The sequence below is a fragment of the Uranotaenia lowii genome, chromosome 2 (assembly GCF_029784155.1).
Source record: "Uranotaenia lowii strain MFRU-FL chromosome 2, ASM2978415v1, whole genome shotgun sequence".
In the NCBI taxonomy this organism is placed as follows: domain Eukaryota; kingdom Metazoa; phylum Arthropoda; class Insecta; order Diptera; family Culicidae; genus Uranotaenia; species Uranotaenia lowii.
Window position 1 is genome coordinate 391,431,597 of NC_073692.1, and position 24,013 is coordinate 391,455,609.

The following is a 24,013-nucleotide window of genomic DNA, read 5'->3' on the forward strand; positions in this document are numbered from 1 at the left end:
GTCTTCGAATTCTGACGTTCCGGTCGAAGCTGTATACGCAATGCTAATCTTAGTCTAGACCTGATATCTGCCTTCAAAAATAGAGTACGTAAACTTTATTACACATCAAGTTGAGGTCAAAGAACTTAAAATTAAATATGATTTCCAAAAGGGCTTTGAATTACATTTTAAAGGTACAACTATTTGAATTGGAGTAGTCAGTTACATTTTTGCTTTCATTAAGGAATTATAACGAAGCGTCGCTTTTAGTTTTGGATATACGAGCTGACATGTGATGTGTATTACAGATTACAGTTCCAAGAGTTTGGAAATACTGTTCGAAGTGTAAGTGGTAAGTTGCATCAAAGGATTGTAACTAAACGTTATGTCTGATTTTGGATTTTGATGCTAATGGGTGCTCAGGGTCATAAGGTTCATTTGAAAAGGCTTACATTAAGTGATGCATTCGATAAAATTAGTCTGAATAGGAGATTAAATAGCCTGTTCGAAATTTTATCAAAGTTTAGGTTTGTAATACGATGTGTGGTTTTTGGAGTTGTGAGTTACATTTAAAATTTCATTGGGGAACTAAACGTAAAACTTGATTTTGGATATTTAGGCTAACATAAACTGAGGTATTAAGTTGTTTAAATGAAATTGGATCGGTGATTAAAAAAGCTATTCAGATAATACCTGATCTGACAGTTTTATTTTGGAAATGTATCTGATGACCGAGAAGAGATAAGAATTGAATACTTCTCAGTCTTTACTCGAGTTTACTCTTCACCTTGAAACCCAATTCCGTTTTGAAATTCTTGTTCACGTATCGCCAAATCGGAATAATAAACTTGGTAAAGAGATCACTGAATTTTCAATAATAATAAAGGTAACGGGAACATATGGCAGATTCGTTTTTGTTAAAACAAAGGAGAAAAATGAAGTAAGTAACGATCTAATATATGAAAAATTGCATGTTTGATTTGCTTTGAAACTCAGGCAGGAATAAGCAGAAGTAACATACTGTTGATTGAATCGAAAACTTGAATTTACGTTGGAAATTATAGAGGCGCCGTTAAAAAAAAAAGAACTCAAAAACCATAAATGAATAAAAAAAAAAAGACTATAGCTTTACATTTAAAACTTATTTCGCTATCCTTAAAACCGATTTGAATCCAAACGGTTTAAGTGTGAAAGTATCTAAAATGTGAAATTGAAAAATTCCGACATGTTAGTCTGATTTTGGAACTGAATTTTTAAAGCTAAACATTAAATTGCAAACATGAGTCTTATATCGATTTTGCTTATTTGTATAATGAAACTAAAAGTGTAACCCTTTATTTTATTTCTACTCCACAATATAAGTTTGAACGCTGAAGTTGGACCTTCTAAAACGCAAATTCAGAAATCAAAAAATGAAAAGAAATAAACGAACCTGTGATCAAAGTTATAAACGTTACTGAAGTCATTTCCAAAAAAAAAAAAAAATCACAAGTATAAATCGCAATGGAAAGAAAACAGGCCTTGAAATGGTAGAACCGTAGTTCATACTTGAATATATGTTAAATTTTGAATTTCGAACAGAGTGAATGGGAATAAATTCTAAAATTTCATATAGGTCTGAAATTAAATATTGCGTTTGATTGGCAATAAAAATCAATGTAAGGAGCAAATAAACAAGATTCTAAAAAAAAGAGTTAAAAGATAAAGTTGTTGTTTCGAAAATATCTAAATAAGGTGGTTTTAAAGTGTTTTTAAATTTTAAGCTTAAATCGAAACCTGAGAACTTGGATGGAGTTTGATTGTTTTTTCTCAATCCTTATTGGATTTTTAAGTAGGATTGTGATAAGTGTCGATGTTGAGTGTAGCAGTGTCAATGGAATTTTGTGGTTTCGAAATTCGATATCAGATAGAATCACGTCAGAAAAACCACAGATCTATGAAAATATTAGCTTCCAATCGCGATGAACAACTGGGAAGGTCACAGTGGGTTTTAAAATGTGTTGAATTCATTAGAGTAACTATTAACCCTTTAATGCATGACTTTTTTTAAATGAGAATTGCAGTTATTGATTCATTGAAATAATAACATTTTAATTCGAATAACAAAACTCAACAGGTTTGAAGTCCTTATTTTGAGTATTATAAAAGTTATGGCCCGTAAAAGTTGAAAAATAAATCTTGAAATTCTTAGTTCATTTCAATACGGTTTTCCTAATTTCTTCAAAACCTTGTTAATTGAGCGCATAAAAGTGTTTGTGATTGATTGTGATTAAAAATTTTGATAGAATTTGCAAATCTGAAGAAATAACAGCGATTTTCCAAAAACGACTTTTTTCAAAAAAATAAAGAAATTTGACTTTTGCATTTTTTCCGCATACTTTGTTAGGTATCTCACACATACATTGAAATATCGTAATAAAAAAATCGTGAGCTAATTTCTTTTAATTTCTAGAATATTTTTTGTGAAAACATTACTGAAAAATATCCACGCGTTTTCGAAATATTAGGATTTTGATTAGTGTTGTTTTAAAACAACACTATGCATTAAAGGGTTAAGCTATAAGAGTAACTCTTATTTTAGGGTGCCTTCTTATAAGAGAATATGAAAACACGAAGAAGGAACTAAATAGTTATTACCACTGTTACATTCTATCAGTGCTGAATAAAATTGGCAAAAAGTTTTTCGTTTCACTTCGATACTGGTTATGGCTGACATGCCCCGGAACTGTAGTCATTCCCGAAATACATTGCGTAACAGAGAGCATTCCAACTATCGAAAAACAAGCAGAGTTATGAAATGTTTTCCTTCGTTTTTATAGCAGGACAGATGCTGAAATTCGAAGCAGTTCTATCGACGGTGATTAGGCTGAAATGAAGGAAAATTTAGCAATGAGCCAAATTTAAAAGACTTACTGATTGTGGTGTCGTTCGTTCGCTATAATGGATTTTTACTTCAATACGTTACTGTTGTTGTTTTGTTTTGTTTTGCTAATATAAACGCAGGGCAGCATTAAGGGCGGAGGTTGGCAGTGATGTTCGAATTTCGATCAAAACACGCTAAATCAAATAGCCCCACATGCTTGTTTTTATAAAGCTATTTCATAAATTTGAGAATGTGAAAACCATTTTTTTATATTTAGACAAAGATTCTAAAACCTTCGGCGAAAAATGGTATTGATGTTCTGATTTATTACTGCAACGAAGATAGCAATTCTCCTTTGTGCTCTTCGTTATGAATAAGCAAGTAAAAAAAAAAAAGGAATTATTCTCACAGTAGCTACCATATAAAATGTGAATTTATACTAAAAATAAACAGTAGTTTGATTATAATAAAAAAAGAACAACTCAAATTCAAATGCAGAAACTGATTTGTAAAAATAAAATTGTAAATCTTGAATTATAAAAGTAACTCGCTAGTGAGGAGTTCGAAGTATTTTGTTGTTTCAAATTGGATGAGCTTGAAAGCATTTGAGATATTAATGAAACCAGGCAATCTTTTGAAAAGAACCACATTTAAAAAAAAGTGTTGAAAATAAAAATCAAACAATTCGTTCAATTTAAATTTACGACAATAATTTTCTAATGGAGCCGTTTCAAATAAAGAATAAAGAAAAAAAATTATTCTAATAATTCATAACAATTGCATAACATTTTAAAAAGAAATTCAGATCGAACGTTCCAATTGAGAAAGTAGAACTTCATCTGTATTTTAACGATAGGGGAATGTGCATTGGATTTAAATTATTCATTCAGTTAATCTATGTTGAACAAAAGTCGTGTTAACAATTGTCTTTGATACACTTGGTGAAGTTACTACATGTATTTCCTTGATTTATAGTATGAAAGTAGAAATAGCAGGAAAAAGTTTGTATATCTGTTAATATGAATGACTTTGTTTGAAATATATTGTACAGAAAGAATAGTTTAAATAATGCATATGTTTTTATTTTTTTCAAATTACAATCCATAGTAGGGGTGAAGGCGAATGTAGAGAATATAGATGATAAGGAAGAATAATGAAAAACATAATGCAAGATTTAATAACAAAAATAAAAAAAAAGAATAATAATTGAAAAACTGTAATAGAATCGTTGAATAATTATTTAGAGTGCCTAGAAGTTCAGAATCCATCTTCTAGGTACGAATCCATTTCGAAAGAGAGAATTGATAGAGTTAGAGCAGCAAAATGGGGAGAAAGCTTGAGGAGATTGTTCCAGTTCAAATGAGTAGTTTATTTGAGAGAAAGAGACGCCGAACTGGACTGGAAACAGGCAGTTAGAAAAGAGTTGTTGAGAAGAACAGACGTATTTTCAGAAAATCGCGTTGGTTCAAGGACTAGTTGTGCATGTTCGAAGGATGAATAGAAGTTTTGAGAACCACCAGTCACGACAGAGACCAGAGATGAACTTGAATGTGAACCATTACAATATTAACAATAAAAAGGATATTTGTCAACACTCTAATTCCTACTTTACAAACATTGGAAAGAATCTGGCCAAAAGTATCGTGGTCGATCCATCTTTTGATAATTTGTCATTTATAAATAGAGTTTTAAACACATTTTTTTTAACGTCCTGCAAGTAGTAACCAAGTTGTTCTCATAATCCAATCTTTAAAAAACAAAAAAAGTATTGGTCCTGATAAAATACCTAGCACTAGCTTAAACCTAGCCTGCTAAAATCTAATTGTTTGGAATTTTCAAGAATACTTTCTGAGTGTTCCAATAATATTTTGGAAACGGGAATTTATCCAGAAATCTTAAAAATTGCCAAAGTTGTTTCCGTCTTTAAATCAGGTGATACCACGTGCATCAACAATTACCGTCCAATTTCAACGCTTAGGGTATTCAGTAAAGTGTTTGAAAAACTTCCAATAAGCAGACTAAACCTAAATTCATCAATGAAAATAATATTTTATACAACCTGCAATACGGCTTCAAAGCCGGCTGCAGTACACTACTAGCTATGTTTGAACTGATTGATTCTATCATAGAAAATATAGACACAAAAAAATCGTTGGAGGATTGTTTCTAGATTTAAAAAAAGCCTTTGATACTTTAGATCACGAAATCCTCCTCAAAAAACTTGATCGGTATGGTAAAAGAGGTGTTGCTAACACCATCATTAAATGCTACCTGACAGGTCGGAAACAATTCATTTCTATCGACCAAACAGAAAGCTCTTTGGAACCTCTTGATGTGGGTGTACCACAAGGCAGTAATATTGGGCCATTGTTATTCTTATTATACATCAATGATTTAAGCAATCTAACTTTACACGGCATTCCCAGACTGTTTGTGGATGACACTGCTTTGTTTTATCCTGAAATTTGCCCAAAGATAATAGTTAAACAAATGGAAAAAGATTTAGAAATTCTTTACAAATACTTCAAAAGTAACCTTCTAACTCTAAACTTATCGAAAACCAAATACATGATCTTTCGTTCGTCCAGAAGAGTAATCACCAGCAGAAATCACCTTTTTTTTCGCAAATTACACAATTGAAAAAGTTGTCAACCTTAAATACTTGGGGTCGACACTAGATGAAACACTTTCCTGGAGTCTTCATATAAACAACATAATCAAAAAAACATCGTCCTTGAGTGGCATTCTTTGGAGAGTCAGGAATTTTGTACCGCGTCATGTTCTTATGAAATTTTTCTTTGCATTTATTCATTCACAGTTCAACTACCTTATCGCAGTGTGGGGGAGGGCATCTTTGTCCCTTCTTGCCCGGTTGCAGACGTTACAGAACCTGTATGAAAACTATCATTAAAGTACCTTTCCTCTATCCAACTTTTTTACTTTATTCAAATACATCTCATAATGTTTTTACTTTACTAAATTATGCAACTTGCAAACATTAATGTACATGTTCGATAATTTAAACTCCACGTATAATAACCGTAAATTATTGTTTAGCTCAGGTACTCACTCTCGAATTACTCGTCAGTCAAATTATTTGCTTCAAAGTTGCTGTTCAACATCTTTCGGTCAACGCAGAATCACCTACATTGGACCATTATCTTACAACAGTCTTCCAGAAGTCTTTAAAAGCACTAACAACCGTAGCTCTTTCAAAACCCAACTCATTCATCACCTCAAAGGATTACTTTAGTCAATAATCAAATCACCTCGCCAGTTTTTTTTTTGCGTATTAGTCAATAATTTTATTTTTAATCTGTTAATTTTAATTTAGTAGTATAACATTTTTTTATATTTTTCTTTTGTAAAGCATTAGTTCAATAGATTCTAGTGTAATTTTTGTTGTTTTGTAAAATAAAATGGATCTCTTAAAAGGAAATCTTTTTCCACTAAGATTCATGTCTAAATTTAGTTTATTGTATCGTACCATTTCCCCGCATAATGTAAATATTTTGTAATATTTTTTAAATATTTAGTTTTCAGCATGAGTAAATTTTGCTCGCGTTAAATTGTTGTTGATAATTATTTTTTGCTGTCAGGCATGCTGAGAACAGAAAGCGTCCATTACCAGGGGCCTCAAACGAGCCTCTTGGTGTGGGGGAGTGTGATGGGCCGCTTTACAAAATAAAAAAAACAAAAACAAATATTTCAAAAAGTTGGAAATAAGATAAAAATATGAGAAATTTTACTTTTTCCGTACAAAATCTGTTGTGAAAAAATTACTTTTAGATACGAAAAGTAGAAAAGAAGTAGAGTTAGAAAAAAATGCAAATTTGCAAATCTTTTATAAAACAACAAACTTTTGATGACTAAGAAAGAATCAGTTGAATTTTCTAAGTTTTTTCATTCATTATCAGTGTTCCTTTGAATTGGAAAAATCAACTACAACTCGTGTGAATTACCCCTAGTGACACCCACACCCAGAAACATTTCCATCCCCAGCAAATTGTTCGATTTCCTGCTTTTGTTTGCTGACCAAGCACGTGATTCGCAATTTCTCTGCCCCTAGATGACGGCACGAAATGGCGTAGTTTTGCTGCAGTGGCAACGAAGTCAGTCATCAGTGCTAAAATTTTCACGAAATTACACACAGCTGATGATGGTGCCCCCTTTCTTCAAGAAGGGGTCGGAGGTGGGGAACAAAATTTGAATATTTTATTGAATTGAGCTCAACCCTGTTTGCGCTTTAGAAACGAAAGAAGGTCCTTAAATAATTTAGTAATCCTCTGCACCACCTAATTTACGGTTGGCGACTGTGAAGTTGCTGATGTAAATCACTGCCAATTATAGTGAAAGACTGTAGGATTTTTTTAACTTTCTTTCTCCAATTTTTGCATTTTTAAACCATTCTGCAGCAATAAAACCCTTTCAGTTTATAACCAATTGCGAATGTTCAATCCTTAGCAAATTTCGGCTCAATTCTTTGTAACCTCTCGACAGTTCCAAATAAAAAATCTGCTGCAATATTTTCCCGGAAAAGAAGAAAAACAAAACCATTGAAAGACCCCGTCATACCCTTTACTTTTTATTGTCACCACAGGCCATGTCACTGTAAGTTGGTTCCCTTTCTTTTATTGTGGTTATTAGCGTAGGATTTTTCTTTTTTGGCAAACAATGCCATTCGGAAGGAGACTGCTGGTAAACTGCAATCAACCGGAGCTATCTGAGGACCTGCCAAGTATTGCAACGCATCGGGAAGAGAAAAACCGACGAAGAAGGCACAATGAATGAGCTGGTACGAGTATGACGACTCTCGAAAAGGAAAAACTGGACCGGTGCAAATAAAAGAAAGAAAGAAAGCCTCTCACTCGGGTTGGTACGTTTGTTCATTCAATGGCAATTATCGAGATGTGCCTATATGCAATGCCTTTCTCGGCCTGAACTCAATTGATGCTATTGTTTGTACCTGGTGAAAAGTTGAAAGAAAAAAAATGTCATCGAGTTGTGCAGGAAACTGCATAGAAATTTCGTCAAACAGATCCTTCTAAATTTTTTTTTGTTGAATTGTCAATCTGCACGCTGTGTTTTTACGCAACAAAGGCAATTTGTTCTAACCGTTCGATATAGATATCATTGACAAGGTGGGTAGAACGACGAATCAAATTTAATTCCTTTTTTGTTTTTCATGTGTATTCTGAAATGGAGTTCAAGAAAGGATTAAACGTCAAACAACATCAAAATCAACTTCCAGTTATTAAAAATTTTGTTGGGCACTTCTCGCTATAACCTTTTCATGCTAATCTGTTGATGCATCACAAACGGTCTTTTAAGCTTTCAATAAACTAAAGCTCATGGCTTTATTCAAACATCTACATATTTTCATTGAATAAGCATCTGCTTTCTGTCATTAAATCAAATCTTCAAATTCTCCATTATAACTTTTCTTTAATTGTTTCCCGAAACGCTTTTAGAAAACAGCTTAAATATGGACATGGACATGTAAAAGTCTAACAATCTCTAATATTTTGAGGTCATTTTCTGGAAACAACTTCTCCATTCGCTAGTTTTGTAGTAAAGTGCATTTTTCTCAATCACCACTTAGAGTTACTCATACCCTGAAATCTCAATTTGACGGCGTATTGCATTTCATGAAAATTCCTATTTTTTTTACTACAGAGAGCAGATGAACAATACAAAACAATACAATACAATACCATAGAATACAATGCAATACATTACAATACAATTCAAAACAATACGATACGATACGATACGATACGATACGATACGATACGATACGATACGATACGATGCGATACGATACGATACGATATACGATATACGATATACGATATACGATATACGATATACGATATCCGATATACGATATACGATACACGATATACGATATACGATATACGATATACGATATACGATATACGAAATACGAAATACGATATACGATATTCGATATACGATATACGATATACGATATACGATATACGATATACGATATACGATATACGATATACGATATACGATATACGATATACGATATACGATATACGATATACGATATACGATATACGATATACGATATACGATATACGATATACGATATACGATATACGATATACGATATACGATATACGATATACGATATACGATATACGATATACGATATACGATATACGATATACGATATACGATATACGATATACGATATACGATATACGATATACGATATACGATATACGATATACGATATACGATATACGATATACGATATACGATATACGATATACGATATACGATATACGATATACGATATACGATATACGATATACGATATACGATATACGATATACGATATACGATATACGATATATGATATACGATATACGATATACGATATATGATATACGATATACGATATACGATATACGATATACGATATACGATATACGATATACGATACACGATATACGATATACGATATACGATATACGATATAAGATATACGATATACGATATACGATATACGATATACGATATACGATATACGATATACGATACGATACGATGCGATGCGATGCGATACGATATACGATACGATACGATACGATACGATACGATACGATACGATACGATACGATACGATACGATACGATACGATACGATACTCAAACAGCCATGATTGACTGAAAATTTCTGTCGGATTCTTAGTATCGATGTGATCGATAAATCAGCAATTTATTCTATCGTGGCATCGCATCATCTGCTTGATCGAATTTTTGGGCCTGAATAAAACAATCATATTTATATTTCTGTAGACGCTTCCTTTAACTGATAAATCTAAATATTTTTCTCTATTTATCATTTATTTTAAAAAGCGTGATAGTAAGGCATGTTCAATTTGAACAACAACACAATCAATTACCTATATAAGGATGGGAGCCATGAATGGCATAATAGAATTTCAAAATCCGACCAACGATAAAAAAAAGTTATGATAGGCCCAACAAAATGACCTGTGGAAAATTCAGCTCATTTTGAGTTGATTTAAGGGTGCCCCAAAACGATCAAAGTTTCGATTTTTTACTTTTAAAAATGATCCAAGAATCAATTGACTTAAAAACTCTTGAAACTTCGAGATCTGGTGCTTTATGGGATATGTTTTGGAACTCCTGTAAATTTACATATAGTGATGCATCACAGCCTTTTTAAGCGAAAGGCCATTCTCTATTAGCGAGCGCATTTCCAAGGAAAATAAATTTCTGAATGGTGAAAAGTGATTGCAGAATCTTAGTAAGATTTGGTAAAAAGTAAGTCTCGGTGGCCGAGCTGTTAGTGTGGTTATTTCTGGTCCACTAGTGGCATGGGCTCGTTTCCCATCTCAATTTTGGGTGTCAAATTCTAATGTTATGTTGTCCACGTTTATTCCGTCTGAGTAGCCTAAATCGCTTAAGACGGTTTAAAAATTTGTGAAAGTACCAAAAGTTAGAAAAGCACGATCACAAAAATCTCAGTCAATAGCTATGGAAATGATAACGCTGCGTTGAAGTACCTTCTTAAGGTCTGATATGTAAGAAGGATTGTTCATAAGTACTAATTTTCACCACCAACTACCAACCAACAATATCCTAAACTCCATTAAAAGAACAGTTGTTCTATTCCTTTTGCTATATGATTTCTAATATAATGACTAACAAACTGCACAAAACTAGTTGTACAAATTTCCAGCGGCTATCCTATCTTACACTCAAAACCGAGGGATTCTATTAACGAGATAAGTTGAAGCTCAACATCAAAAACCGTGCCGCCGAGACGAGTTGGTTGATCCTTTGCGCTACTCATTCTGTGGGCTCATTATCACCTACCCTACCGGTTTCTTTTCGGGCGTCTGGAAGACCAGGCGGTAGCTTTTTCATCCATTCAAGAATCGTCGGACCCGGCTTTCGGCACCTCTTTACGTTGCTCAACCCTTAAGATATGTTATGTGAAGTTTATGAAATCTAGACGGAAGAATGGGTTTCTGCTTTTCATACAGGTGAGGGCTTTTGATCCTCCATAAAAGTGCTCACGCATAATAAGACTCCTACAAGTTAAATTCCTTCCTTAAAAATCACTTCGTTGCTTTCCAGGGTGATTGCATTATTTTTATCGCTGCTGCATTTTGGTTGATGACTTCTTTTTCAAACGAGAGTGTATCAGAACAAAAAAAAATGAAGAAAACATCGCAACTTCGGTCGCAATATTGATAAAATCGTTCCTCAAATTCAAATTGCACATTCCGTTTTGGCTGCAATAATGAATTTTAATAACCCTTTTGCATACTTTCGACCGGGACGATCGATTTGGAAGGCAAAAAGGTTTCGGTGCCATTCGACGTTTTTACCTGGCTAATAACCCTTTTTTCGGCAGGCAGGTCAACGTTTGGCATGCAGTAAAAAAATATATCAAAGGTCCCGAAAAAAAATTGCAAGTCAATATTTGGCACTGCAATTTGAAGAGAGATAGAGTTAAACCCTTTTGCCAGCCATAAACCCAAACAACAGGATTATATGTGCAAAATATTGCAGACAAGCCCAAATCCGATAAGGTAATTAGCACCGAAAAGCTGTGAAAAAATGCCAAATATGCTAATTTGCAGTAAGTCGCCTATTCTGGTTGTTGATTGCTATCTTCTTCGGTTGCGAAATCATCCTGTCTGCCTGTTTTTAGCTTTTTGGGATAATTTTCAGGGCGAGACATAGTTTTTTATTTGACCGAACTGGCTCGACCCATTTTAACTCTTTACTATTTCGACCTTTCCTTACAGTTGGTTTGCAATATTTCGCTCGTATGGAAGAAGTGCAATAATTTTTACCTCTTTTTAAAAACTAGCTTTGAGCTTGTCGAAGAAATGTTTATTATAAGCAATGAAAAAAGTGAAAAATCTTTGCTAATATGCTCTTTATAATCTTGATCAAAATTGATTAATAAAAATCTGCCCTATCATGTCTGAAGAGAAAATTGTTAACTGAATTGTTCTGAAATCAATAAGCAAAAATTGTTTTGTGAAATGGTTTATTTTCACATATAGTGTTTTCCAGTAGATATTTCATTCTAGTTCCGAGAAGCTATTCGTCATAGTTTTAGAACCCTCTGTGATGCCGATCATAAGCAGTAATTATAATTGACACTTTATTAATTGACCACCAGCTTTCGAGTGCAACCATTTGCCATAAATGTGCTGCACTGCCGGAGTTATTGACCATGTTCGAAATTCTCTCGAGGAGGGTCAGAGAAATTTCTGTTTCATTGATAAATACGGTGAAGCCAAATAGGAAGGAACGAACATTCCGGAACCTAGTGAATGAAAGATTTTTGCGGAAAAATGGCAGTTCATCATATGCGTATTCGTCTTAATATCTAAAAATGCTAAAAAATATGCAACAGCAGTGTTAGATGCAACATTTGTATTCTACAACACTTATTCAATTTTGATTTTAATATAATGTAATAAAGTTATCTGATTACAAATTGATGACGATATAGATTGTGAGGTAGTTTTTTGAAGTTTTTGAATCCCAGAAAATGTAAATAATCGGGCAATAAATGTATAAATTTTTACATTTTTCGATGCTGTAAAAAACTTTACCCAGGCTTCATGATATCACCTACAAACTTCAAATGGCTTTCAATATTATAACACTTTTGGTGTAGAAATATTTTTCGGACAATACACATATTTCTTTTAAATAAATATTTTTATGATTCAGTTACCTGTCTGGTGTAAAATGCAACAAAATGTAATTCAGGATAAGACCTCATAAATCTTGCTTGCATACGCTGGATAATGATTGTTTTGCATCACGCGCTTGTTAAATTTAAAATTTTATCTGTCGAAAAATAAAATTTTATGATTCCAGCTAGTAGACTTTTTTGTAGCATTTTTTACCCATAAATGTAGGCCGCACCCTTGTGCGTTTTCTTTAGAATCATTTTTTTACAAAAAAAAATCAATTCGAACAAAACCAAAAACTATTGCAATTTGTGCTTTATACGATACAACATCACAAATATATCAAAAACTATAAATTTTCAAACGTTTTCATTTGATTTTACCTTAAAAAACATAGGTTGTTGAAACTTACCCCTTTTGCTTAGTAGGGTGAAAATCGCATGATTTTGTTTATTCGAAAATACCTGGTAAAACCAATAATATTTCTGACTACGTCAATTTAATGTCCCATCAACCTTAAAACTTTTGATGTACAAGCAGTATGGTTATCTGTTGACATTAAGTTTTTAGAGGCCTTTGAAGTTGAAAACTTTTGCATGATGCCCTAGTTGACGGTATCTAACTATCAAAATTTTGAATTCATTTGCGGAGTAGAACAACAAGTTACGATTTTTTTAATCCGAATCCAGGATACGTTTTCCGAGAAGGTCAGAAATGGAATTTGGCTTAAGTGTTAAAAACTAAGGAAAAAATAAATCATCAGAACCACAATTCAGATGATGATGATAATGATATTCAATTGAGACCTTTCAACCTCAGAGGTCCTTCGGGTCTGCACAATTCAGATGTTTTCAGAATATCTTTGCTTTCGTTCTAGAATGCCAGAAGAAAAATATTTTCGCAAAATGCGAAAATGAACATGCTTTAATTTTATATGACTATCATTTCACAAATTTTTTGGTTTAAGTTAAGAATACTCTAATAGGTGTTGTCAGCCTACTTGGTTGAATAATTGTACTGAATCAAAGCAATCGAAAGATTCCTTTTAATTCTACCATCATACCGTGGTTGATTTAAGGGAATCTTTCGATTGCTTTGATTCAATTCAGTTGAATTATATAGCTGAATTGCAGATACATATATCAATACAGAGTTGATAATTGAAACCTTATCCATCGGTAGTATTTAAATTTTTATCGGTAATTTTGTAGCATTTTTGAAAAAAAATTCACATCTTTGATCATTTGACAAAATTTGAAAATGTTCAGTATTTTTTAAATGTTTAAATGTTTAGATATCATCTTATTTGGTTAGTTTTATTAATTTTTTTTCTCGATTTAAAAAATCTAATTTTGACTATGCATATCTATTAGTTACTCAATTGAAGACAATTTTGACAAAATTGAACACTGAGAAAATTAAGTCTATTTCAGCAATTCGACAAATTGTACAATGTTGAAGATTTTGTCAATATTGTAAATTTAGTTTTTTTTTCAAACTTTATCAAGTTTGTCGATTTTGGTAAGTTGATTTCTTTTTGTCGTTTTTGTAGTATTTTTTTTTACTTTCGTTATTTTCACTATCAATGTTTTCTTTTTTGTAATATTTTTTCGCTTTTGTCAATATTTTTGGTTATTTTTTTCAAGGCTGGGTCATTCGGCCGAAAGCCATGAGGCCAAGAGCCATTCGGCCGAAGGTCATTCAGCCGATGGACGTTAGGCCGAATGGGCTATCTGGCCGAACAGGCCACTAGGCTGAATGGGTTATTCGGCCGACGGTTATCCAGCCGCATGTTGTTAGGCCGAAAGGACGCAAGGCCGAAAGGTGGCAAGGTAAGGTGTTCGGCCGAATGATCACTAGGCCGAAAGGTCATGAGGCCGAAAGGTTATTAGGCCGAATGGTCATAAGGCCGAATGGTCATAAGGCCGAATGGTCATTAGGCCGAATGGTCATTTGGCCGAATGGTCATAAGGTCGAATGGTCATAAGGTCGAATGGTCGTAAGACCGAATCGTCGTAAGGCCGAATGGTCATAAGGGGGAATGGTCGCAAGGCTGAATGGTCATAGGGCCGAAAGATCGTAAGGCCGAAAAGTCGTAAGGCCGAATGCTTACTAGGCCGAAAGGTCGTAAGGCCGAATGGTCATAAGGGCAAATGGATGCTAGGCCGAAAGGTCGTAAGGCCGAATGGTCGTTGGGCCGAATGGTCGTTGGGCCGAATGGTTATTGGGCTGAATGGTCATTGGGCCGAATGGTCATAAGGCTGAATGATCGTCATGAATGGTTGCTAGGTCAATAAGAAATCTTTTACACTTGTCTGCATGCTAGGCCGAATGGTCGTTTGGCCGAATGGCTGCTAGGCCGAATGTTCATTAGGTCGAATGGTTACAAGGCCGAATCGTTTTAGACAGAATGGTCGTAAAGTCGAATGAACGACAGGCCGAATGGTCGCAAAGCCGAATGGACAAATTTGGCTTTGTATCCATTAGGCTTGATGACCATTCGGCTTGTTGACGATTCGGCCTAACGACCATTCGGCCTAACTACTGATCGGCCTAAAATGCAAGAAAGAGATAATATATCTTATAGGCCTAGCGTAAATTCGGCCTAACGACCATTCAGCCTAACATCCAACTGCCTAGTTGCTATTCGGCCTTACGACCTTACAGCATCTATTCGGCCTTAAGACCATTCGGCCCAACGACCTTTTAGCCTAGCATCAAATCGCCCTTACAACCGTTTGGCCCGATGGCCATTCGGCCTAACGCTTTTTCGGCCTATCATCTATTCAGCCTTACGACTTTTCGACCTTGCGACCATTCGGCCTAATGACCATTCGGCCTAATGACCATTCGGCCTAATGACCATTCGGCCAAATGACCATTCGGCTTAGTGACCTTTCGGCCTAGTGACCATTCGGCCTAGTGACCATTCGGCCTAGTGATCATTCGGCCTAATGACCATTCGGCCTTTCGTCCATTCGGCCTGATGACCATTCGGCCAAATAATATTCGGCCAAATAACCTTCGGCCTAATGTCGCATTCGGCCTATTGTCCTATTCGGCCGAACATCCGTCGGCCTTTTAACCCATTCGGTCTAGCGACCTTCCGCCTAACATCTTTCGGCCTATCGGCCTTCGGCCGAATGTCCGGGTCCCATTTTTTTTCAATTCTGTTAGATTTACAGGGTTTTTTTTTAAATTTTATCACATTTAAAATAAAAAATTGGCGTGAATTTAACTAAAAAAAAAAAGATAAATTTCCATGTAAAAAATAAGGGTCTAAAAACCAAACTTTTGTATGGGGTCAACTAAAAAAATCAGCAAACGTGATCATTGAAAAAAGTCCAGTTTCCATAGATTTGTTTTTCATGAAATTCTGGGTCCTAAAATTTTCACAAAATGTATATATTTAATTTTTCAAAATTATATTTGGATTCTAGACTATTTACACGTAAAAAATAAAAAAAAATAAGCTAAATTTTAATCCAAATTTATTTCCTTATTTTTTTTTATTTCAACTTACTAAAATGCATACCTAGCGTGGATTTATTTAAATATCAATGCATTCAAAAAATGCGGATTTTCACGCAATTGAATTTTGCTGAACAATGTATATTGTTCACATTAATGTCCGAAGAGCTTTTAATGGTTTAATCCTGATAAATAATAACTATTTGTTTATGAAAATTTAGGATATTTTTTATTTAATTTTTCAAATTCGTCTCAATACATACCTACCTGGAAATCGGAAACCATATGCCAAATTTGATTTTAAAGGCATTCAAATGATTTTGTTATCAGATAGTGTTATGTTGATAATTCTTTATTTTTAAATCTCTTTCAAGAAATTTTGAAAGTCATTGAAAAATAATCCGAACCATTTTGATAGAGGAGTTGTGACTTCATTAATGAAATTATCACTTATTTCCAGAAATTGAAACATGTATCACCCACAGATTCCCATGGTTTGTATGATTAACTACTAGCCCTCCGCTCCCCAAATTTGAGTAAAATATCAGTGGTTTTTGCAGCTTACTAAATAACATAGAATAGAAAAAAGGCCATTAATTAAATAGGGTGAGTGCTCCTACTTTGGACCTAGAGCCTACTTTAGTCCTAAAATGTCGAAAATTGTAAATAATTCTTTTTGCTGGCACAGAATTAATATATTCCTATACACACAATGAACTCTTATTCTTCCTGAACCCAACCATACCGTTTTTTGACATTAAAAGTCTTTCTGATGAAATTTTCAACGTTTTTAAAAATGTACCCCCTCATCAGTAGTAAATCAGACAGCTCATTTAGTGGGGCGCGTTTTAAGAAATTAGAGTGTTTAAGGAAAAATCACAATTTTTTACTGTCCAAGCCAAAGTTTTAAGGAAAATTACTTTCACTGTGAAGAATATAAACCATCCTACCTATTTTTCTTAAAATTCATGAAAATCAAGGAAAAACTCAGAAAATTTGCAACGGGTCCAAATATAGGAAACTTTTGACTTTGATGTTCCATGTTTAGACCTAACATCACCAATACTTTGTATCAATACAAACAAATCAACAAAGGTGCGAATTTTTGATTGAGGCATAATTCTGAAACGATATTGAGTATTTCCAACAGTTTTTGCCAGCTTTGCGCATTTAAACTGCAAGTAAGTAGACACAAACAAGTTTCAGCTAATGTTCTACTGATAGAGCTGACGGGGAATGAAAGTGTTTGTGATATTCATAACAGAAATTTAAGTTTTTTTAAATGTTATAAAGGTGTAATACTTTTGTATGATAATAATTGATTGAAGATTACATTTTCAATAAATTTGTTTGTTTATTTTCGAAAAATCATACTTTTATATGAATTTTAGTTATAGGTCAATTTAAAGGAACCGGTTCAGTACCAAAATAGGAACAGTAGGTTCAATGTTGGAACTTTGGATCATCCATATCTTTGCAAATATCTCAATAAAGGCGTAACCTATGTTGAAAATTTTCAGTGAAACTTTCAGATAAGATCATGACTTATGAATGAATTCCCTAAAGGATATAAATTTCTCGTCCATTTTAGAGAAAATCATGATTATTTAAAAACCACCGCTTAAAGGGTCCAAAGTAGGGCAACTAACCCTATTTGTTAAATAATAAAATAACAATATAAACAGTTTTGCTTTCTTTAGATGAGCGCCGATACCTAAATCTGAAGAAAAAGGATACATAATTTATAATGTGTACAATGTGTGTTTCGAATTTTATTTGGTCAGTTATTTTAATTATCTGTATTATGTTTTACTAATCAACATATTTTAACAGTTTTTCCACAATTGCTTGATAGCAAAAGACGAGGAAAAAAGGTCTGATAACGTTTAAAACTTTGCTACAGTATTTTTTGAGGTTTTAATAGATACAATCAGATTTCGTTTTCGCATGATGATTTCAGACATAAGTCAGCTAGATTTGGAAAACTAAAAAACTATTCAAAGACAAGGTTTTTGAATTTTTAAAAATGAAAAACAAACAAAATCCCCCTTCATACTTTTGAATTCCTTCATTTTAGGACGCTGAATGATTTTTCGACTATTTAACTGTTTTTTTTTATGAGCGTGATTTCGAAACAGCAACCGTGATCAAACCGTGCGTGGATTTGGCGAGCAGTAAAAAAACGGATAGTAATAAAATCTAAATACTACTATACCATTTTTGCTATCCTTATCAGTTTTGCAGCCTTGTCATTTTTTATGTTCAACTCTCAAATGATGTCTTCCATATATCATCGAAGTTTCATTTCCATGTTTGAAATTTCTTTTTTTTTTTTCTAATTTCGGTAGTATTTTTTTTTATCTTGATCACTTTTATCAATTTTTACCTTTATGTCAATATTTTTGTTACCGTTAACTTTGATCAACCTGAAATTTTTACAGATAATCATTATCAGATTCAACTAAATGTGAAGTTAAAAATCTGAAAACTGTTTTTTACATTTGAAAGCCTATAAAGTGAGTTTCAAATAGACTAAATCTGGTTTGTAGTTGGAGATTTTTTTATATTACCTAAAATGTAGTTTTAAAGTTTTCAAATATCTATTTTTTCGAAGACTCGCAAACAAACAACTCTCCTGATAAAATGATAGCATTTGAAGCAAATGGGTTGGTTTACATGAAAGTTTAACTTTTTTCCTTTGTAAAGGTATAGTATTATTGTTATTTTCATGGTCATTCTATGATGATTTTTGGATATTTAAAAAAAACGAGAAAGCCTGTATAGAACAATTGGTAAAAATCCTTTCAAATGTTTAATTTGAACAAACAAAGAACATGGGAACAGTGAGAAGACCTAGGCAATTGTACGGAGGTAAAATTTGATTTGTTTTGAAGCCAAAAAATATTGAGAAATGTTCATAATTTTTACCCCTAAATGTATGCAGCAGCATTGTCCATCTTTTGAGTATTTTTGAAAGAAAACGTTGAAAATTCAATTGAGTCCAAACAAAAAAAACTGTAATTGATGTTTTAAGCCGTCTGTGCAAAATGACATCAAAACAATTATTTTGAAGATGTTGAGATACGTATAAACCATAGTGATCAAAGTTACACCCAAACATGAAATCTGGTTTTTGTAACAAACATTTAGTTATCGATATGTCGTTTGAATATTCTGCTATCAATGATCATGCTTTATACTCTTTACCTCAGTAAGTATTTTAAAACTTTTTAATGTTACCAGATTGCAACCCCTTCCAAAATATTCGAAAATGAATTGAATGAAGAAAAGTGATCAATGTTCCCCCAGTTTACGGTTTTTGTTTTTTCATTCATCACTTTTGTTTTATATTTGAATCACTATGTAATATTTGCGCTCTTTTTTTAGAGCTAGGTTTTAACATTTTTTGAAATTTCTCTCAGTTTTCGAGATTTGTTACTTTTAAAAAAAAAATTGAATATAAAAAAATCAAGTTATATTCTTGTTCCTCAGTTCCTAACTCATAATTTATGCATTTTTCTAGTCATTGTGAAGATTATTCCTAATTTGTATTAACTTTAAATGTAATCTAATTGAATTCAATTAAACAACGGGAAAATTTTCGGCTATTTCATAGAATTCACGGATCCAGAATACTTTTGTTTCTTATTCCAATAACAAGAGAAGATGTTTTTGATTCGGAAATTGACTGAAAAAACAGAAATATGTCACGTTGTACAATTTCACCAGTAGAAAACAGTTATTTATCTTTTCAACTTTCAACCATGTGCGTGTAATTTATCAGTGCTAGTGCAACGACAAAAATGAGGCAAGTTTATTCGTTGTAATTTTTATTTTTATGAAAATATGTTAGCTTTTATAGAATTCATTTGCCATAATTCTTTTATTACTGGAAATAGAAATCAGTCGCCAAAAAATCTATCACCAGAGGGTAGGGAGAATCTAATCACTATTAAATTACATCAATTTTCGTCCCTCTTCTTCAACTATTGATTAATTTTTTTCGGGCCCGCTATCTGTTCTATCTACCTATTATTTCATTAAAAAAATCGTCGGGGGTGGATCGCATTTGAGGATTCAGTTATGCACGCGCAAGGTTTTTCCTCCAGCTTTTCTACAGAAACTGTCAATTTGACACGAAAAAGTTGGCACCAAAAAGAGCACGCGTGGGGGTCGAACTAGTAGTGGTGCTTTTTCCATGGGTAAATGACCACATCATGTGCGTTTTTTTTTCGGGAAAACAACATCTCACCCACCGCGGTTTGTGAAATATTGACCATTCGGCTTTATTTATTATTCATATTGATCGGAAAATTAGAGGGTAGCAATTGGGAGGTGGGACAGAAATTTCGGGGGTTTCCAGCAGTATTACTATGAAGAGGGAGGGAGTTCAAAGGACATATTGCACAGGTACGATTATTTAATAAAAATCTAGTAGAGGAATCACAATTCATTCAAGAAAGTACTAAAGCTTGAACTTAAAAATTGAAAAAGGGAATTCATAATATTTAAACTCAACACATAGGTAAATATTTAGGTTTATATGTATATGTATGTATTTCAAATACTGTAATCCATCAGGTATACAGCCTCAAATATTTGGCATTCCTCGGTTGTAAAAATCTCTCACGCAAATGTGCTGGCAAAACCTTTCAGAGGAAGAGCGCTATCCAAACCGGAAGTTGAAAAACATTCCGCGCTTCGATGCGATTAGCAGACCACGATAAGGGTGGCTCCCCCTTCATTTGTTTCTGAACCAACTAGAACCAACAAAACTAGCAATAAAATAACATTTCCCAGAGCTTACCCCGAGAAAATCTGCTCTCTTTTGGCAGTTGATCGAAAAAATTTGTCCACCCCAAAAGCCTTCAAGATGGTGGTGAGTGATGTCGTAAAAATCATTATAATACTTTTGGCTGCCCAATGTTCGGTGTGCACTTTTCATCAAACCTTTCGGAAAAATTTTAGTAGTAGCCAAATCCAAGGCAAGCATTCCTATCTGGTGCTGTTGGCCAATGAACAAAAAAAAGGAACTCAATTTTTTACGACTTTCGATATCGCATGGCGCGTCCGTTCGATTAGAAATAGGAACCGGTCAACAAATATGCATTTTAGACGGGGGGTTTTGTACCTCTCAATGAATTTCTATACTGGATCTGGAACTTTGTTCGTTTCAACGTTTGAACCCAATACAAGTAGAATGTTCTAAATAATCGAGCTGAAAAATGTCTTTTTGATTAAAAATTTTGTACAGAACTATTAAGTTCCCTTTTTTTGAACAATTTTCGGTTTTTCTGCTTAGATATTTTTCGACACCAGTTAAAGGGAAGATGGAGGTCATTTGCTGATGGATTTTGAACGGGAGCGATTTTGTGTACCGTTTTATTCCTTCCGTCCGAAGTGCCCTGCAAAGATGTTGTTTTTATATAGCGAATATCGCAAAGCGTGATTAGTGGTATAGAGGTTTTTATTGGAAAACTATTCAGTATCTTTTTTTTGTTTTCCTTTCCCGGTAAAAGCAAAGGTGAGAAGTATTGAACGCTTCAATTTGCTCTGAAATATGGTAGCAAATGTTTGAAGCAATCGTCTTTGATTTAGATTTTAATGGTTTTCCAATAGTGAGCGTTCAGTGAGCCACTTCTTGGATTTGACTCGATTTTTTATTTACTTACCTATAAAACTCAGTTCTTATGATTTGACAATCTTTATTTTCTCGGAACATTTGTGCGTGAAAATTTAACGAAACTTTGATGGGCAATGAAATCAGGATTTAGAGGGATGTCGAGTCGAGGATTTGTGTTTGAACTTAATCCGCTGTAGAATGTCAAAATGGCACTATTGGATGATTGACTGCTTGTTGTAGGCATATCTTTGGATCAGCATCAAGCTCGAGATCATGATCATTATGATACATTTGAAAAAATTAACAGTAAGAATCGACTGAGGATCATAATATGTATCAGCATGAGAATTAAGGTCAAGATCGGAAATAAGATGATCAAAATCAACATCAGGATCAGGATCGGAATCTGAACCATGATCAGGATTGGATTTTAAGCTATAAAAAAAGAATAAGATGGCTGAAATTTCATTATGTTTGGATATTTGAGGGCTCAAGCTTCTAATAATAGTTTAGGGTGTGAGAAAAACACTTTTATACGATGGCGACTCAGGAAATGATGTTTAGAGATCGCACTGGTTCGATTATTGAAAAGAATTACATTTTTTCGACACTCACAAACAAAACAAACTTCTAAGATTCTGAAAAAGTATCGAATATGTGTTTTTCTGATATTTTTCTTTCTTAATTTTCACTTTGTTGTGTTGTGAGCCTACTTGGTTGAATGATTCAACTGAATCAAAGCAATCGACAGATTCCTTTTAATTCAACCTGTGGCTTGTGATATAGCTCAGTTGGCAAGTCCGTTGTCTCCTGAGCCGATGTCCGCGAGTTCGAGCCCAAGAGTAAACATCGAACACAGTTGTACCGGATAAGTTTTTCAATAAAAATCCGCCAACTGCAACGTTGATAGAGTCGCGAATGCCATAAAGATGGTAAAACGACTATAATCGAAACAAAAAAAAAATTAATTCAACCACGGTAAATGAAAAGTTCATATACCGGTATTTCGATAGCAATCGAAAATGCTCACTGAAGAAGTAGTAAGTTTTAAAGTATCCTGCAAAGATCTCCACAGCTCACTCTCATAATTCGTTCAGTTATTATTATTATCTATTCATTTTATTTCTGACTTTTTTAACACTTATTTAGTGTTCATTCGAGTCTAGAATTCGTTAAGTTGTTCGCGCTGTTTTGTTCCTATATTCTGATAAATGATGCACTATTACAGTGCTCAACCTAAAAGCCAATGGACTCAGCTCAAGGCTGATATTTACCTTCTGCAACTGCCAGTAGAAGTGGTAGAAGTTTCTAAAGATCAATCTCAATTGACAATGCTCTTGTCTCCTGAGATGCTAACTCTTCATGGGAAAATATACATCATTTGAATAGATAATCCTTGTTCAACATGCCGCCAGATAGGGTAAGTCCAGATTTGAAGTGCAATTAGATACACGGTTTGTCATATAATCGGTATAATCTTCAATCCTTCTCCATCTTATAAGCCAAATAAATCATATCACATGTAAGCAGAGATCGCCAGGCCACGCCAGGCAAAATGGGTATTTTCAGTTTTAGAAAAACTATGTGTTTTTTAAATCTTTTTCGGAGGAACACTTTCTTTTAGAACACGTTTCTCATTTATTTTCGCGTATATAATACTAGAGGTTTTCATATGACTAATGCGTGATTTTTCAAAAAATAAAACTAATTTTCCATTGGCTGAAAAAAAAAGAAGCAATAACTCTCTCAACTATCTGCAATCATTTCTTTTTTTAATCGCTAGAACTCATATTTAATACTAAAAGCTTTGAAAGCTGAAATGGCCAGTTTGGCAGAAAAGCCATCAACCAAACGAAGAACATCAACTTGGGCCCATATTTACCTCGAACGACAAAAAGCCATTGGATTTGTAAGTGCTTACTAAATTAAAATTCCCCTTAGGTTAACCTGGTTCGAATTTATGTTAGCTTTTATAGAATTCATTTGCCATAATTCTTTTATTACTGGAAATAGAAATCAGTCGCCAAAAAATCTATCACCAGAGGGTAGGGAGAATCTAATCACTATTAAATTACATCAATTTTCGTCCCTCTTCTTCAACTATTGATTAATTTTTTTCGGGCCCGCTATCTGTTCTATCTACCTATTATTTCATTAAAAAAATCGTCGGGGGTGGATCGCATTTGAGGATTCAGTTATGCACGCGCAAGGTTTTTCCTCCAGCTTTTCTACAGAAACTGTCAATTTGACACGAAAAAGTTGGCACCAAAAAGAGCACGCGTGGGGGTCGAACTAGTAGTGGTGCTTTTTCCATGGGTAAATGACCACATCATGTGCGTTTTTTTTTCGG